The 19,602-nt window shown below is 47.3% G+C and overlaps 1 protein-coding gene across 1 annotated transcript in view; it reads right to left on the reverse strand.

The window, feature by feature from the left end:
* EMILIN2 (elastin microfibril interfacer 2) overlaps positions 1–19,602 on the reverse strand; it is a 229,160-nt gene that overhangs the window by 27,194 nt on the left and 182,364 nt on the right. The window lies entirely within an intron of this gene.

Consider the following 19,602-nt stretch of genomic DNA (forward strand, 5'->3'; position numbering starts at 1 on the left):
TACCACTGTACTCACACAGTACTTACACACATGAAAGAAAACGCTCAGTTGTACAAAAATAAAGGTACTTTATTTTTGGAACAAATCACCACAAAATACTAGGCAAGTGGCCCACCCTTATGAGGTAATTAGTACACTAAATATATACATTAGCAATCAGAAATAGGCATAGAAAAGGTTAGAAAACGGTGCAAGTAGCAATAGCCAATAGTGCCCCTAAGGCAGGGGTTTTCAAACTGGGGGACGGGCACCCCTATAGGGGCCTCAAGTGATCCCAGGGGGGGGGTGCCAGGCTCTGGCCAAAAGAATCATTACATAGATAACAGGCCTTTGTTTTAAGCAGAAGCATGGCATAGCATCTTTAAAAAGGTAACAGTACTTAACTGCAATGTTTAAATAGATCTAGGCATATTTAAACATTGCAATCTTTATAAAATAATTGTGAAAAATTCTGAAGGGGGCCCAACGATTTTTATTTTTCAACTGGGGGGCACAGCATTAAAAAGTCTGGAGACCACTGCCCGAGGGGGAGCACAAACCATATACTAAAAAAATGGAATGCGACCCAGGTACCCCTGTAGGAGGCTGGCCTGGCTTGTAGTGGGTACATGATGGTACTTACACCTTGTGCTAGGTCCAGTTATCCCTTATTAGTATATTAGTAGTGTTCTAGCAGCTTAGGCTGATAGAGGTAGCTATAGCAGAGCAGCTTAGGCTGAACTAGGAGACATGCAAAGCTCCTACTATACCACTTATATAGCACTATATCATAAGAAAACACAATACTCAGAGTTACTAAAAATAAAGGTACTTTATTTTAGTGACAATATGCTAAAAGTATCTCAGAGGATATACTCCCTTAGGAGGTAAGTAATATACACAAAATATACACACAAACCAAAATCAGGTAAGTAAAACACTTGGAAAAGTAGTGCAAATACTGTAGGACACAATAGAATGCAATAGGAGAAAATAGGCCTGGGGGCAACACAAACCATAAACTCCAAGAGTGGAATGCGAACCACGAATGGACCCCAGGCCTAGTGTAGTGTGTAGAGTGTCGCTGGGAGTGTAAGAAAACACTAAGGGTGTCCAAGATACCCCACCCCAAGACCCTGAAAAGTAGGAGTAGGGTTACCCTACTACCCCAGAAAGACAGTAAAGTCAAGATAGGGGATTCTGCAAAGGCAACAACTGACTGCAAAACACTGAAGATGGATTCCTGGACCTGAGGACCTGCAAAGGAAGGGGACCAAATCCAAGAGTCACGCCAGGGGGGGGCAGCAGCCCACTAAACCCCAGATGAAGTTGTAGAAGGGCTGCCTCCGAATGGAAGAAGCTGAAGATTCTACAACAACGGAAGGTGCCAGGAACATCTCCTTTGGCCAGAAGATGTCCCACGGCGTGCTGGAGGATGCAGAGTTGTTTCCATGTAGAAAGACCGCAAACAAGTCTTGCTTGCTGCAAGAGTCGCGGTTGAAGATTTTAGGTGCTGCCAGGGCCCAGGAAGGACCAAGAGGTCGCCCTTTGGAGGAGGAGACAGAGGGGGCGCTCAGCAATAGAGAGAGCCCATGCAGAAGCAGGCAGCACCCGCAGAAGCACCTGAACAGGCATTCAGAAAATCTGAGCACGGTGGTCATCTCAGCACAACAAAAGAGGGTCCCACCAAGTCGGAGGTCAACTCAGCGAGTTGAGCAATGAAGGACAGAGTGCTGGGGACCTGGGCTATGCTGTGCATGAAGGAAGTCTTGCAAAAGTGCACAGAAGCCCTAGTATCAGCAGATCCCGCAGTACACAGGATTACTGTCAGGCGTGGGGAGGCAAGGACTTACCTCCACCAAATTTGGACAGAAGGACCACTGGACTGTCGGGGTTACTTGGATCTATCTCCTGTGTTCCAGGGACCACTCTCGTCAAGATGAGAGGGGACCCAGAAGACCGGTGATGCAGAAGCTTGGTGCCTGCGTTAGCAGGGGAAGATTCCATGGGCCCACTGGAGATTTCTTCTTGGCTTCCAGTGTAGGGTGAAGGCAGACAGTCCTCAGATCATGCACCACCAGGAAACAGTTGAGAAAGCCGGCAGGATTAGGCGCTACAATGTTGCTGGTAGTCTTCTTGCTACTTTGTTGCGGTTTTGCAGGCGTCCTGGAGCAGTCAGCGGTCGATCCTTGGCAGAAGTCGAAGAGAGAAGTGCAGAGGAACTCTGGTGAGCTCTTGCATTCGTTATCTGAAGAGAAACCCACAGGAGAGACCCTAAATAGCCCTCAGAGGAGGATTGGCTACCTAACCAGGTAACAGCCTATCAGGAGGGGTCTCTGATGTCACCTGCTGGCACTGGCCACTCAGAGGTCTCCATTGTGCCCTCACACCTCTGCATTCAAGATGGCAGAGATCTGGGACACACTGGAGGAGCTCTGGACACCACCCCTGGGGTGGTGATGGACAGGGGAGAGGTCACTCTCCTTTCCTTTGTCCAGTTTCACGCCAGAGCAGGGGCTGCGGGCTCCCTGAACCGGTGTAGACTGGCTTATGCAAGGAGGGCACCATCTGTGTGTCAAAGCATTTCCAGAGGCTGGGGGAGGCTACTCCTCCCCAGCCCTTAACACCTCTTTACAAAGGGAGAGGGTGTAACACCCTCTCTCAGAGGAAATCCTTTATTCTGCCTTCCTGGGACTGGGCTGCCCAGACCCCGGGAGGGCAGAAACCTGTCTGAGGGTTGGCAGCATCAGTAGCTGCAGAGAAAACCCCAGAGAGCTAGTTTGGCAGTACCCAGGTTCCATGCTGGAGCCCCGGGGATGCATTGGATTGTCACCCCTATACTAGAATGGTATTGGGGGGACAATTCCATGATCTTAGACATGTTACATGGCCATGTTCGGAGTTACCATTGTGAAGTTACACATAGGTATTGACCTATATGTAGTTCACGTGTGTAATGGTGTCCCCGCACTCACAAAGTTCGGGGAAATTGCCTTGAACAATGTGGGGGCACCTTGGCTAGTGCCAGGGTGCCCTCACACTTAGTAACTTTGCACCTAACCTTCACTAAGTGAGGGTTAGACATATAGGTGACTTATAAGTTACTTAAGTGCAGTGTAAAATGGCTGTGAAATAACGTGGACGTTGTTTCACTCAGGCTGCAGTGGCAGTCCTGTGTAATAATCGTCTGAGCTCCCTATGGGTGGCAAAAGAAATGCTGCAGCCTATAGGGATCTCCTGGAACCCCAATACCCTGGGTACCTAGGTACCATATACTAGGGAATTATAAGGGTGTTCTAGTGTGCCAATCAGAATTGGTAAAATTAGTCACTAGCCTACCGTGACAATTTTAAAAGCAGAGAGAGCATATACACTGAAGTTCTGGTTAGCAGAGCCTCAGTGGTACAGTTAGGCACCACACAGGGAACACATACAGGGCACACTTTATGAGCACTGGGGTCCTGGCTAGCAGGATCCCAGTGACACAGGCAAAAACAAACATACATACAAGTAAAAAATGGGGGGTAACATGCCAGGCAAGATGGTACTTTCCTACATCCCCCACCTAGGTAAGTAAAATGTGTAGAGGGGAGCTGGGAGTACTAGAAAACCACAGAGGTAAGTAACACAGTACCCCCTGCGACCAGGAATGCAGGAGTAAACATTGGATGTTCCCCAAACCACCCAAAAGGAGGAAAAGAAGAAAAAGAAGACACCCAGAGAAACCTGCAAGAAAATCAGTGGTGGATCCCTGAAGAAAGAAGACCTGTGGAGAGAGGGGACCAAATCCAAGAGTCACAATGGAGTCCAGGAGGAGTCGGAGTTACTACCCACCCAGCTGTGGATGCATGAGTTGGTCGACGGTGATGAAGAACAGGTCAGTACTGCAGGCCTGGAGCCAGAAAAGAGTTCCTGATAGATGCAGACGAAGCACCATGCTGTAAGGAAGATTGCAGATGGGTGTTGGTGCTGGAATTCCACCAACAAGCCTTGGCAAAGGCAAACTTGCGGTTAGTGGAAAAGAGGTGCTGCTGGGGACCAGCAAGGCACAGGAGGACTCAACCCAGGAGTGGGAGTCGCAGGTGACTCTCAGTGTTGCAGAGAGTCCACAGGAACAGAGGCAGCACCCACAGGAGTCCCATAGGACGGGGAAACAAGAGTCGCAGAAGGAGCCCACACAGCACTACAAAAGTGGATCCTACGCCGCAGGAGAACCATGCAGGAGTCTGTGCTTTGCAGGATCGAATGCTGGGGGCTAGAGCTATACGTTGCCTAAAGATCCCTTGGAGGGGATGCAAACATGCCTTGGCAGCTGCAAGAGAAGCGGTGCACGGGGTTACTGTTCTGCATGGGAAGGCAAAGGCTTACCTCCACCAAAGTTGGACAGCTGGCAGAGAGGACCAAGAGGACTTCTCCAGACCACAACCCGTGATGCAGTATCCACGTAGATCAGCAGGAGAGGGGATCCACACAGCCAGTCAGTGCTTGTTGTAGGGGAGTGACTCCTTTACTCCACAGGAGATTCCTCCTTCTTCTTGTGCAGGCTGAATAGCTGCAGTCTTCTGAGGATGCATGGTTGGGAAAATATTGCAAAGCTGGCAGGAGATGTGGAAACAAAGTTACAGAAGAGTGTTCTTCGTTGTAGCAGCGTTTGTCAGTTCCTGGAGGGTCCAGTCGCGGTTCCATTGGCCAGAAGTTGAAGCAGAGGTTGCATAGGAGTCCTGCTGAAATCCTGCAAGCCGAATCTGGGGACCCACCCCAGAGAGAGACACTAAATAGCCCTGAAAGGGGGATTGGTCACCTAACCAGGTAAGCACCTATCAGGAGGGTGGTCTGACGTCACCTGCCTGGCCTGGCCACTCACATGTTCCCAGAGTTCCCTGACAACCTTAGAAACAAGATGGCAGAACCCAGGGTCTCTCTGGAGGAGCTCTGGGCACCACCCCTGGGGTGGTGATGGACAGAGGAGAGGTCACTTCCCTTTCCATTGTCCATTGTGAGAGAAGGGACTTGGGGACTTGGGGGTCCCTGAACTGGTATGGGCTGGTTTAAGCACAGAGGGCACCAAATGTGCCCTTCAAAGCAAACCAGTGGCTTGGGGAGGCTACCCTTCCCAAGCCAGTCACGCCTATTTCCAAAGGGAGAGGGTGTTACCTCCCTCTCCCAAAGGAAATCCTGTGTTTTGCCTTCCTGGGCTTGATCAAATCAAGCAGCAGGAGGGCAGAAACCTGTCTGAGGGGTGGTAGCAGCTGGACTGCCCAGAAAACTCTGTAAGACTGGTGGTAGCAATGCTGGGGGTCCTCTAAGGAGCCCCCTGAGTGCATGGAATCATACTTCCAATACTTACAACAGTATTGGGGTATTATTCCAACATGTTTGATACCAAACATGATACCAAACATGCCCAGGTTCGGAGTTACCATTATGTAGCTGGATATAGGTAATGACCTATGTCCAGTACACGCATAAAATGGCATCCCCACACTCATAAAAAGTGAAGTAAAGAAAATGGATCTGGAGTTGCTAATGCAGGGGTGCCCTTACACACAGGTACCTGCACCCTGCCCTCTGGAATGAGAGGGTCTACCATAGGGGTGACTTACAGTGCCCTGGTGTAGTGACATCTAGTTAAAAATGGGTGCATGCACCCGTTTCACACAGGACGCAATGGCAGACCTGCAGAACCCTTTGCTTGGGCTCCCTATGGGTGGCAGAATAACTGCTGAAGCCTATAGGGATCCCCTGGAACTCCAATGCCATGTGTACCTAGGTACCATATACTAGGGACTTAAATGGGGGGACCAGTATGCCAATTGTGGGTTGAAAAAGTTACCAGCAACCAAACTTAGAGGAGAGAGCATAGTCACTGGGGTCCTGGTTAGCAGGATCCCAGTGAACACAGTCAAACACACTGACAAACAGGCAAAAAGTGGGGTTAACCAAGCTAGAAGGATGCTACTTTCCTACAGAAGGATGTTTCTTTCCTGAGAAGGATGGCCAGGGGGTTTGTTTCCAGCCCCTTCATGAGCTTCAAAAGGTAGCCTAAGGGCTTTATCCAGTCCCTCCTAAATTCAGAAATGCTTACTAACAGGCTGGTCAAGGCCATCATCATTTGTTTGGGACCGGACTGCTCCTATCCCATACTCAGAGGCATCTGTCTGCACAATGAACTGCTTAGAATAATCCAGAGCTTTCAAAACTGGTGCTGTACACATAGCTTGCTTCAGGGTGTCAAAGGCCTTTTGACAGTCCATGGTCCAGTTCACTTTCTTGGGCATTTTCTTGGAGGTCAGTTCTGTGAGGGGTGTCACTATTGATCCATATCCGTTCACAAACCTCCTATAGTACCCAGTCAAGCCAAGGAATGCCCTGACTTGAGTCTGGGTTTTTGGAGCTACCCAGTACACAATAGTCTAGATCTTGGGTTGAGGTCGGTGAACTTGGCCTCCACCTACAAAGTGTCCCAAGTAAACCACAGAACCCTGCCCTATCTGACATTTAGATGCCTTGATAGAGAGGCCTGCTGCTTGCAGGGCCTGCAAAACCTTCTTCAGGTGGACCAGGTGATCCTGCCAGTTGGAGCTAAAGACATCAATATCACCAAGTTAAGCTGCACTAAAGGACTCCAAGGCAGCAAGGACTTGATTCACCAACCTTTAAAAGGTGGCAGGGCATTAGTTAACCAAAGGGCATCACAGTAAACTGGTAGTGACCATCAGGTGTAGAGAATGCTGTTTTCTCTTTTGTTCCAGGTACCATTTTTATTTGCCAGTACCCTGCTGTCAAGTCAAAGGTACTAAAGTATTTGGCTGCACCTAATTTGTCTATTAGCTCATCTGCCCTTGGGATGGTGTGAATATCTGTCTTGGTGACAGAGTTGAGCCCTCCGTAGTCCGCACAAAACCTCATCTCTTTCTTGCCATCTTTGGTGTGAGGTTTGGGGACCAACACCACTGGGCTAGCCCAGGGACTGTCGGAGCACTCAATCACTCCCAACTCCAGCATCTTGTGGACTTCCACTTTGATGCTTTCCTTGACTTGGTCAGACTGTCTGAATATTTTACTCTTGACAGGCATACTGTCTCATGTGTCCACATCATGGGTATACAGGTGTGTCTGACCAGGGGTCAAAGAAAAGAGCTCAGCAAACTGCTGGAGGGCTTGCCTGCAGTCAGCCTGCTGTGGGTCAGAGAGGGTGCTTGAATAGATCGTTCCATCTACTGAGCCATCTTTAGGGTCAGTGGAGAGGCAATCAAGGAGAGGTTCACTCTCTGCTTCCTGGTCCTCATCTGTAAACATTAACATGTTTACATCTGCCCTGTCATGAAAGAGTTTGAGGCGGTTAACATGGATCACCCTCTTGGAGGTCCTGCTAGTGCCTAGGTCCACCAGGTAGGTGACCTGACTCTTCTTTTCTAGAACTGGGTAAGGGCCATTCCATCTGTCCTGAAGTGCCCTGGGAGCCACAGGCTCCAGAACCCAGACTTTATGCCCTGGCTGAAACTCAACCATAGCAGCCCTTTGGTCATACCACATCTTCTGGAGTTGTTGGCTGGCCTCAATGTTTTTGCTTGCCTTATCCATGTATTCTACCATCCTTGAACTTAGGTCTAGTACATAGTCCACCACATCTTGTTTAGGCTCATGGAGAGGTCTCTCCCAGCCTTCTTTTACAAGTGCCAGTGGTCCCCTAACAGGATGGCCAAACACAAGCTCAAAGGGGGAAAACCTTACTCCCTTCTGTGGCACCTCTCTGTAGGTGAAAAGCAGACATGGCAAGAGGACATCCCATCTCCTTTAGAGTTTTTCAGGAAGCCCCATGATCATGCCCTTCAATGTCTTGTTAAATCTCTCCACAAGACCACTGGTTTGTGGATGGTATGGTGTGGTGAATTTATTAGTCACCCCACACTCATTCCACATGTGCTTTAAGTAAGCTGACGTGAAGTTGGTACATCTGTCAGAAACCACCTCCTTAGGAAATCCCACTCTGGTAAAAATACCAATGAGTGCTTTGGCTACTGCAAGGGCAGTTGTGGACCTAAGGGGAATTGCTTCAGGGTACCTGGTAGCATGATCCACTACTACCAGGATATATTGGTTTCCTGATGCTATGGGAGGTTCCAGCGGACCCACTATGTCCACTCCCACTCTCTCAAAGGGGACCCTCACCTCTGGAAGTGGAATGAGGGGGGCCTTTGGTTGGCCACCTGTCTTACCACTGACTTGACAGGTGACACAGGAGGTGCAAAACTCCTTTACCTTCTGGGACATATTGGGTCGGAAGAAATGGTTGACTAATCTCTCCCATGTCTTGGTTTGTCCCAAATGCCCAGCAATGGGAATGTCATGGGCTAAGGTCAGAATGAACTCCCTAAACTCCTGAGGCACTACCACTCTCCTAGTGGCACCAGGTTTGGGATCTCTTGCCTCAGTGTAAAGGAGTCCATCTTCCCAATAGACCCTGTGGGTTCCACTGACACTTCCTTTTTCTTGCTGAGCTGCTTTCTGTCTTAGGCCTTCAAGAGAGGGACAAGTGTCTTGCCCCTTGCACAGCTGTTTCCTAGAGGGTCCCCCTGGGCCCAAGAGCTCAACCTGGTAAGGCTCCAGCTCCATGGACTCAGTTCCCTCAGGAGATAGAACATCTTCCTGGGAAGAGAGGTTTGGTTTCTTTTGCTGGATTGAAGCTGGTTCCCCAGTCTTCTTTCCTTTTCTCTTGGAAGGTTGGGCCATTATTCCAGACTCCAACGCTTCTTTTTTACCTTGAGCCCTGCTTTGTGCCCTTGTCTTGAGACACACCAATTCAGGGATACCCAGCATGGCTCTTGAGCTCTACCCCATGCTGAGGACTCCAGATCATTCCCTAGCAGACATTCTACTGGAATTGCAGAGGAGACTACCGCCTGTTTCAGGCCAGTGACCCCTCCCCATTCTAAAGTTACCATTGCCATGGGATGGACTTTTGTTTGATTGTCAGCATTAGTGACTGGATATGTCTGTCCAGCTAGGTGCTATCCTGGGGAAACCAGTCTGTCTGACACCATTGTGACACTGGCACCTGTATCCCTCAGGGCTTCTACTCTACTCCCATTGATTAAGAGCTGTTGCCTGTATTTTTGCATGTTAGGCGGCCAGGCAGCAAGTGTGGCTAAATCCACCCGACCCTCAGAGACTAATGTAGCTTTAGTGTGAACCCTGATTGGCACACTGTTGATCCCACCTGGAGACTGGCTATTCCAGTGCTAACTGGAGTAGTTGTTGTGGAACTTTTCTTGGGACAGGCCTTGTCTCCAGTTTGGTGTCCATGCTGACTACAGATTCAACACTAGGCCTTCTTGGGATCAAAGTTTTTACCCTTAGGCCCATTTGAAGATTGTGAAGAGGCTCGGGCCCACCCTCCTGAGCAGGTTTTTGGGGCCCTGTAGAAGTCTCTTTACTTTTTCCCTTGGATGTCTCACTACTCCTCCCCTGGAGAGGCTTTGTGACCCCTTTCATTTGGTCACCCCCTGTGAAAGTCTTGGTCACCCTAGTCTTGACCCAATGGTCTGCCTTCTTTGGACCTTTCTTTGGAGAAATTGGACCTAAGTCTACCAGATGTTGATGCATTTTGTCATTGAAACAATTACTTGACAGATGTTCTTTCATAAACAAGTTATACGGCCCATCATAATCATTTACACCATTGCCATTTATCCAACCATCTAGTGTTTTGACTGAGAAGTCAACAAAATCAACCCAGGTTTGGCTCGAGGATTTTTAAGCCCCCCTGAACCTAACCCTGTACTCCTCAGTTGAGAATCCAAAGCCCTCAATCAGGGTAGCCTTCATGAGGTCATATGAGTCTGCATCTTTACCAGAGAGTGTGAGGAGTCCACCCCTACACTTTCCAGTGAACATTTCCCAAAGGAGAGCACCCCAGTGAGATCTGTTTACTTTTCTGGTTGCACAAGCCCTCTCAAAAGCTGTGAACTATTTGGTGTTGTCATCACCATCTTCATATTTTGTTACAATCCCTTTGGGGATTTTTAGGATGTCAGTATTCTCTCTGACCCTAGTTATGTTGCTGCTACCATTGATGGGAGCTAAACCCATCTTTTGCCTTTCCCTTTCTATGGCTAGGAGCTGCTTCTCCAAAGCCAACCTTTTGACCATCCTGGCTAACAGAAGGTCATCTTCATTGAGGCTGCCCTCAATGCTTCCAGAGGTAATGGTCTCCCCTGTGGAAGAACCGGTCTCTCTGACTATGATTTGTGGAGTCAGAGTTTGAGGAACCCTGTTCTCCCTGGTTAGGACAGGCGGGGGGAGATCTTCCTCCTGTTCACTAACTTCCCCATCTGAAGGAGTATCCTCAGAGGGGTGAACTCTGCCAAAAGCTCCTGGAGCTTTACTTTGGTAGGGTTGGACCCAGCCTTTATCTTTTTTAGCTTACAGAGAGTCCTTAACTCTGACATCTCTAGATGCAGGTAAGGGGTGAGGTTGAGTTCCACCACCATCTGTGCTAGACATTATCACTCTAAAAGTTGGGATTACTTTTTAAGAATCTAAAAACTACTTCTAGAACTTAAATCCAAACTTTTACAAACTTTTAAACGCTAAAAGAAATGCTAACATGGACTTGCACAAGGCCCTAGTAGGACTTTTAAAAATTTAGAAAAATAGTTCAAATTGCAAAAAAACTGTTTCTAATGACAACTTTTGGAATTTAGTCATGTGATCAGGTATTGGCTGTGTAGTCCAGCAAATTCAAAGTCTTAGATCCCACCACTGCTACCAATGTAGGAAGTTGGCTCTGTATATACTATCTCAAAATGAGAGATAGTGTGCACCGAGTCCAAGGGTTCCCCTTAGAGGTTCGATAGTGGCAAAATTAGATAATTCTAATGCTCTATTTTGTGGTAGTGTGGTTGAGCAGTAGGCTTATCAGAGGGTAATGTTAAGCATTTGTTGTACACACACAGGCAATAAATGAGGAACACACACTCAAAAACTTAACTCCAGGCCAATAGTTTTTAAATAGAAAAATATATTTTCTTAATTTATTTTAGAACCACAAGATTCAAGATTTGAGGTAAGCACCTAAAATGCAAGGTACTTCACACAGGTAAGTATGGAACTTTGAATTAAAGCAGTAGTACACCCAGTATAGGTTAAAATGGCAATAAGCTATTTTAAAAGTGGACACAATGCAAAAATCAACAGTTCCTGGGGAGGTAAGTTTGGTTAGGTTTTGCAGGTAAGTAAAGCACTTACACAGTCAGTCTCCTGGGCATAGGCAGCCCACATTCGGAGGTTCAAGGCAACCCCAAAGTCACCGCATCAGCAACACAGGGCTGGTCAGGTGCAGAGGACAAAGGAGGGCCCAAAACACATATGCGCCTATAGAGAACAGGGGTGCTCTGGTTCCAGACTGCTAGCAGGTAAGTACCTGTGTCCTCGGGGAGCAGACCAGGAGGGTTTTGTAGAGTACTGGGGTGGACACAAACAGGCACACAAAACACACCCTCAGCGGCACAGGGGCGGCCAGGTGCAGTGTGCAAATTAGGCATCCGGTTTGCTATTGAAAGCAATGGAGGGACCCGGGAGTCACTTAGGCGATGCGGGCAGGGTACAGGGGGGCTTCTCGGGCCAGCCACCAACTGTGCTAGGAAGAGGGCCGCCTGCTGGTCCTGGGGGCTGCGGGTGCAGTGCTTGTTCCAGGCATCGGGTTCCTTGTTACCAGGCAGTCTCGGTCAGGGGGAGCCTCTGGATCCTCTCTGCAGGCATCGCTGTGGGGGTGCAGGGGGGTCGACTCAGATTACTCACATTGTCAGAGTCGCCTGGGAGTCCCCTCTGCGGTGTTTGTTCTCTGGAGCTTGAGCCGGGGCATCGGGTGCAGAGTGAGAAGTCTCATGCTTCCGGCAGGAAGAGAGAGTTCTTTCAAAGTTGCTTTAAAGTTGCAAAAATGTCGCAGTTTGTGAACAGTGCCGCTGTTCTCTGGAGTTTCATGGTCCTTCGGGTTCAGGGCAGTCCTCTGAGTCCTCAGAGGTTGCTGGTCCCTGTCGGATATGTCGCTGTGCAGGTTCTTTGAGTCTGGAGACAGGCCGGTAGGGCTGGGGCCAAGTCAGTTGTCGCCAGGTGTTACATTTCCTGCAGGGGGTGGTGAGAAGCACCTCCACCCAGTACAGGCTTTGTTCCTGGCCCCAGAGTGACAAAGGCACTCTCCCCATGTGGCCATAAACTCGTCTGGTTGTGGCAGGCTGGCAGAAACTGGTCAGCCTAGCACTAGGAGTCGGACTGGTATTCAGGGGGCATCTCTGAAATGCCCTCTGGGTGTATTTTACAATACACCCCACACTGGCATTAGTGTGCATTTGTTGTGCTGAGAAAGTTTGATACCAAACTTCCCAGATTTCAGTGTAGCCTTTATGGAACTGTGGAGTTCGTGTTTGACAAACTCCCAGACCATATACTCTTTATGGCTACCCTGCACTTACAATGTCTAAGGTTTTGTGTAGAAACTGTAGGGGCATAGTGCTCATGCACTTATACCCTCACCTGTGGTATAGTGCACCCTGCCTTAGGGCTGTAAGGCCTGCTACAGGGGTGACTTTCCTATGCCACAGGCAGTGAGAGGTGGGCATGGCACTCTGAGGAGAGTGCCATGTCGACTTAGTCATTTCTCCCCACCAGCACACACAAGCTGTGGGGCAGAGTGCATGTGGTGAGTGAGGGTGGCATAAGACATGCTGCAGCCCTTATAGACCTTCCCTGGCAACAGTGCCCTTGGTACCAGGGGTACCATTTACAAGGGACTTATCTGTGTGCCAGGGCGGTGCCAACTGTGGGAACAAAGGTACAGTTTAGGGAAAGAACACTGGTGCTGGGGCCTGGTTAGCAGGGTCCCAGCACACTTTCAATCATAACTGGCATAAACAAAAGTCAAAAAGTCTGGGGGTAACCATGCCAAGGAAGGCATTTCCTTACACCCTGTGTCAATAGCAGCTGCTGCTCACACCTGGGACTGCCTGCCCTTTGTTTCAATAGACACACTTGAGCCAAAGCCAGGGAAAGGGAATAACTGACCAGAACCAGTTTTAGGAACAGACAAAGGGGTGTCCCCCCCACATCCACAGACTGACGCTGGGAATAAATGTGACATCATCAGAGCCTGAAAATGAGAACACTCCAGGACCTGAGTAGATTCAGAAGAAGGACTGCCATACTTTCTGAAAAATGAAAATTGGACCTGCTTGACTTGAAACCGGGCCCACAGAACTGATTCCAAGGATCAGTTGGCTCACCTCCTTTTTGACCTACAGGAACACAACAAGCTTCCAGAGAGCTCTCCTGCTTTCCTGCTGACCATACCCAACTAGACCTGACTTCGTCTGCTCGGCATCTGTGGGAGTGAGTCCTGATTCCCAGGTGCTGTCCTCAAGGTCCTGGACCTTGGCTGTCATCAGAGTAGTCTTCTCCCTGCTCAACTGAATATTTTACCAGCTCAGACGCAGTGCAAAGTAGAAAGACTTAGGACCTTGCATTGCAGAACCTCGCAGCTCCTAATCAGCATCTTCACAGGATCCGATGCAGGATGGTGCAGAATGACAGAGCCTCGCATTGCAGCTCTTCACAGCTCCTTATAGGCAGCTTCACCAGATACCACACAGAATCATACAGGATGACATAGGGCCTTGTATCACACAATACCAGGCAACTCCTGATCAGCATCTCACTGGGTCAAATGAAAAGCTATGCATAGCTTCACATCACAGCACCTCACAGCTCCTGATCAGCAACTTGATGGACCTGAAGCAGCGTGACACAGAGCCTCACATTGAAGTACCACACAGCAACAAGAACAAAAGGTACAACTCCTAATGGGCAACACCTTGTCCCGTACCTGACTGCGCTCCTTTGCTGTCAGCCTCAACGTTTGACTTTGTACAGGAGCCACACGACCACATACTTACAGTTGGCATGTTGTGCCTTTTGGCACGAGTTTCAACATAAACTTTAAAAAGTCATAACTCTAGTTCCACTGATTGGATTATTGTAATATTGGTGCCATATGTTGTGTTGCCGTAAAATGCTTTACACATTGCCTCTAAGTTAAGTCTCACTGCTTTTGTACCACGCTACCAGTGGGTTAAGCAAAGGTTTATTAAGTAACTTTTGTGGTTCACCCTAACAAAGATTTTGATTATTATTTGAGGTGGCTTCTAACTCTCCTCAGCTTATACTCCATTTTCTTAAGCACCCTTAAGCAATGTCAGACACCATTTCCTAGCCAAATGTCAGAGTTTGTAGCGCTGCTCATTTGTAATAATGTTGAGAGTTTGAACATTGTACTTTCCCACTGTTTGTGTCACACAATGAAAATGTGAAAGTGCCAACGTACTGAATTATAACAAATTAAGCAGCCATTTCAGATTGCATGAAGATATATCTGATCATCCAACTTTAAATGTATTTCGAGGGCTTGATCTACAAACTTAAACGTAGATATGTATATAGCAACATGATTTGAAACTATTGCATTCATGGGAAATGTTCTATGGTTGACTAATCACTTTGGGTACAACTGCACATGAGCCGAAAACTGTAAACTTGTACATTAGTTCAAACAAAAAGAGCAGATCTACTTCGCACAATTTAGGTGTTTCTGTTGTAGATATTTTCCACACTAAGGGGCATATTTATGAGCACCTTGTGCCACCAATACATCACTTTTTGTGAAGCAATGGCGGTGCACACCTTGAAATCATATCTATGAGGACACGCAATGGGACGAATGTGGAGTAAGACAGCGCAAATCGCTGTGTTGCCTTACTCTGTGCAAGGGAGACGATCCATGGGTGTTGAGGTGGGTGTTTCCACGTAATACCCATGGATTTTGACAAATCCCCAGATTTACAAGACCTTATAAATCTGGGGATGCGCCAAAACCTTATGCCTTCCCAGACGAGGCGCATCAAGGAGAAATATCTTTCTTTCTCCTCGTTGTTCCTCTTTTTATGTGTGCTGCAGAATGCAGCGCACATAGAAAGAGGAAAAAGCCTCTCCGGAGTGTTTTTGTGCAGGACGGTTCCCCCTTCCTGCACAATAACAATCCTGCCTAGAACGCAGACACCCTTTCACGGTGGTGCAATGGTACCTGCATTGGCGCAAGGCTACCAAAAACTGCGCCAGCGCAGTGACAAAGGACAGGAATGTGCTGTATACGCTGCTATTCTGCCCTTTCACTTTGATGCAGGGCAGCGCAGCAAGATGACTTGCTGCGCTGCCCTCGCTGCCCTGCGCCAAAAGCCCATAAAGATGGGCCTCAAGGTTAGATAAAAACATAAGTTAGCTGAACTTACAACTTAGCTGTGTTTGCATGTGAAAGATGGACAATGTTTGAAGTCAGCTCCGATAGCACGATTTATTTTTACTTCAGGAGCAAAAACTGCACTAAAATCAGTTTTCTCCAATTTCTTTTTTAACTGAATTATGGAACGAATGTGCTTTTTTTAAAATAAAAAAAACACCTTGTTCATACACATAAAATGTGTGAGGAAAAAAATATGTTGTATATAATATGTAATGCCTTCATGGTCGTAATCTTTGATTGAAAACTTTAATAATTTGGACAGGGTTCAAATCTGTTAGCTCCATTGGTGCTTAAACAACAGGCAACAATAGCGCAAAATTTATCTCCCTTTTTTATGTGCAAGTGAAGGTTTTACGTAATATGAAGCCACGAGTCTTTCCTGGGCTGATCTGGGAACATGAAAAGAGTAAAACGTGCCTTACAAGATTTACTGCCTGTAGGTAATGAAAATCGTTGGGCTGAAAACTGTTAGAAGTAAAACCTCTCTCTTGCAGGGCATCTGAGTTGTTTTGAAACCTTAATTTTAGGTTCAGAGGTCACAGCCTTAGCTTATAAAGCACGTTAAGTTACACCAAATGTCTGTTTGAAGTTTCTAGGCCCAGCTGTTTTGCTGCTCCACGGCATGTGCTGTCCTGCTCCAGGTAAGCTTTTCAGCCAAATGCTGAAGCACAGACAATACCTGTTGCCTGTACAGGAAAGTGCCTTCAAATGCATTGAATGAGGTGCAACACATTTGTTTTCCAAATGAGCGAATACCTGCAGCTTAAGTTTCAAACTAGCCTTTGTCTCTGTGAAGGATGCCCGGATACTGCTTACGAATGAAGAGGCATATCTATGAGTTGTTGTACCATGCTTGCACCACACAACATGTACATGCATACCACAAACCACTAAGTCATATTTCTGAAGCCACGCAAAGCCACTTTGCGTGGCTTTGAATAACTTCAAAAATATGGAGTAAGGCAATGCAGCGCAAATTGCTGCTTTGTCTTATTCTGCCCTGGGTAGGCCTCCCATGCGCGTTGCAGTGGGTGTTCCCAAGCAACTCCCATGCATTTGACACATTCCCAGCTTTACAAGGACTTGTAAATTTGAGAATGCACCAAAATCTTACGCCTACCTAGAAAAGGCGTAATGGGAGTGATATCTTTATTTCTCCTCGTTTCCTCCTCTTTCTATGTGGGCTGCATGGAAAATGCCTCTCATGATTGTTTTGTGCATGAAGGTCCCCCTTACTGCACAAAAATAATCCTGCATGCAATGCAGGTTCCCTTGCGCCATGGTGCAAGGGTGTCTGTGTTGGTGCTAGGCAGCCAAAAGGGCGTCAGCACAGGGGGAAAGGACAAGGACTTGCTGCACTGCTCTGAACCCCCAAACACATAAATATGCCCCAAGTTGTTTTTGAGGACACTGAAACCTTACTATTTCCTTTTACTGTTTGGATCATGTTAATTCAGACACAAATTTACAAATACTTTGCACCGAGTTTGTGTTACGTTTTTTAACGTAAAGCAGATGCGAAGAGTTGTGGTGGGATTTACAATTTGCTGCAGATTGAAAGCCAAAGTTAAAAAAGCAGCACAATGCACTTCTTTGAGACACTTTGGCCCGTATTTATACTTTTTGACGCAAAACTGCGCTAACGCAGTTTTGCGTCAAAAAAATTTGCGCCGGCTAATGCCATTCTGAAGCGCCATGCGGGCGCCGTATTTATTGAATGGCGTTAGCCGGCGTCAGCCGACCGGCGCTGCCTGGTGTGCGTCAAAAAAAACGACGTACACCAGGCAGCGCCGGCGTAGGGAAAAATGGCGTTTGGGCGTCCAAAAATGGGGCAAGTCAGGCTGAGGCAAAAAAATCGCCTCAACCCGATTTGCGCCATTTTTTTTTTGGCGCCCAGGCGCCATTAACATGACTCCTGTCTTAGCAAAGACAGGAGTCATGCCCCCTTGCCCAGTGGCCATGCCCAGGGGACTTATGTCCCCTGGGCATGGTCATTGGGCATAGTGGCATGAAAGGGGGCACAAATCAGGCCCCCCCTATGCCACAAAAAAAAAAATATATATACTTACCCCAACTTACCTTTTCTTCCCTGGGATGGGTCCCTCCATCCTTGGGTGTCCTCCTGGGGTGGGCAAGGGTGGCAGGGGGTGTCCCTGGGGGCAGGGGAGGGCACCTCTGGGCTCATTCTGAGCCCACAGGTCCCTTAACGCCTGCCCTGACCCAGGCGTTAAAAAGAGGCGCAAATGCGGGTTTTTTTGACCCGCCCACTCCCGGGCGTCCTTCAGAGCCCACAGGTCCCTTAACGCCTGCCTTTTGCAGGCGCTAAAAAACGGCGCAAAAGCGGCCGTACGTCATTTTTTTTGACCCGCCCACTCCCGGTCGTGAATTTTGCCCGTGAGTATAAATCCGACGCATATGCATCGGAGTCATTTTTTTAGACGGGAACGCCTACCTTGCATCTCATTAACGCAAGGAAGGTGTTCACGCCAAAAAATGACGCTAACTCCATGAACTTTGGCGCTAGACGCGTCTAACGCCAAAGTATAAATATGGAGTTAGTTTTGCGTCGAATTTGCGTTGAAAAAAACGACACAAATTCGGCGCAAACGGAGAATAAATATGCCCCTTTGTGTCAAGTGGGCATTCCATGGGTGATGCATGGGTGTTTCTGTGCAACCAGTCATGAGTTTTGACACAAATTCCTACTTCCAAAGAATTATACAGAGGGATTTGTGCCTGAATCCTGCACCTTCTCGATAAACGTAACAAGAAGAAAGGTTTTTATTTCTCTTTGTTTCTCCCAGTTTGCATGTATGCTGCTTGGTACAATACACATACAAAGTGGAAACGCCTTAAAGTATGGTTTTTGTACTTGAACGGACCCCTTCAAGCACGAAACCTATGCCTCCCACAACACAGCCACTCTTGTATTATGGTGGAACAATGTCTGTGGTGACACATGACATAAAACGCGTACCAGGGCAGGGAGAGAGCAGAATTGCACCACATCTTAATAGATATGGCGCAGTTCTGCGCTCTCATTTTCTTGCAATACAGCACAGAAACTTTGCTTGCTGTGCTGCATTTGCAACTTTTACGTAAATTAGGGCCTAAATCTTTATCCATGGGGACACTGGGACTTGTAATTTCAGGATAATTCAATGATACAGTCTGTAAGGTAGGCTACCTGGGGATGTAATCAATGAGAAGGAGATATATTGGACACTATTTGGTGGTTAAGTCAGAAGTAATCTTTGGTTTAGGTTAAGCTGGTCACATTTTACAGTAATTGAGGCTGGCAAGAAAAGGCTTCAGATATGTGGACTACGGCTGCCTGCCAGAGTTGCAGAAGGTGCAAGAAGGACTGAAAATGTACTTGAAAAGCTTCCTGCAACATTTAGTGCAATAATGTTTCCCTTTTTCTCAAATCCCAAAACTATTTTTTGATACAAGCAGCTGCCCATCCTTTTCCAGATTTAATGCTGGAGCGGTCCTTTAATGGCCAGTATAGCCCGTTATGGCGGACAATAATGCTATAATAGAGATGCATACATTGTGCTATAAATACTCTTTCTGGACCTCACCTAACACGACCTTTATGTGAAGCACACCTAGGTGTTTTTAGTGGGTTTTTGGTGTAAAGTCTAATACTCATTTTACATAGTTTTTGCTGTGCACCACATTGCATTTTGTTATTGCCATTTGTATAGCACACAATATGACATTGGTGTGGCACAGCAGTACTTAAAGCAGTGATAATATCTTATTGAGATTCCACGGTATTCCACGATCTTTTGCTGATGCAGAAGAGTGAGCAGAGGCTGGGAACTGATCCTCATGATGGCTACCTTATTTATATTTTTCCTGATCCTTGATTTTCTAGGTTTAAGATTCACAAGTCTTTCCCCCTAGTAAGTGTAAATTGTGTGCAAAAAGAAAAGCGGCTACCGCACACCTAAAATCCAGATAATGATTTACAAATAGGGATCTGCAAATTTTCGTCTGTGCAAATGTGTTTTCCTACTGCAAAAATTATGAATGATTTGTGTATGTTTCAGTCAAAACCGACACATGAGGATGGGGAGATTTTTGTTCCTATAAAAGAGTTAGGAAGTCATGAACACATTTGTTGGTATTCACATTCATTTGCAATTGGAAACAACACCCTCTAGGTCTAGGCACATAAAAACTCAATGATCAGGGTGTAGGATGCAGAAAGACTAGTTTGGGAAACCCCTATTTGCAAGAGGCTGAGATTATAGGAACATTTCACG

Source organism: Pleurodeles waltl, chromosome 2_2 (genome assembly GCF_031143425.1).
Source record: "Pleurodeles waltl isolate 20211129_DDA chromosome 2_2, aPleWal1.hap1.20221129, whole genome shotgun sequence".
Taxonomy (NCBI): Eukaryota; Metazoa; Chordata; class Amphibia; order Caudata; family Salamandridae; genus Pleurodeles; species Pleurodeles waltl.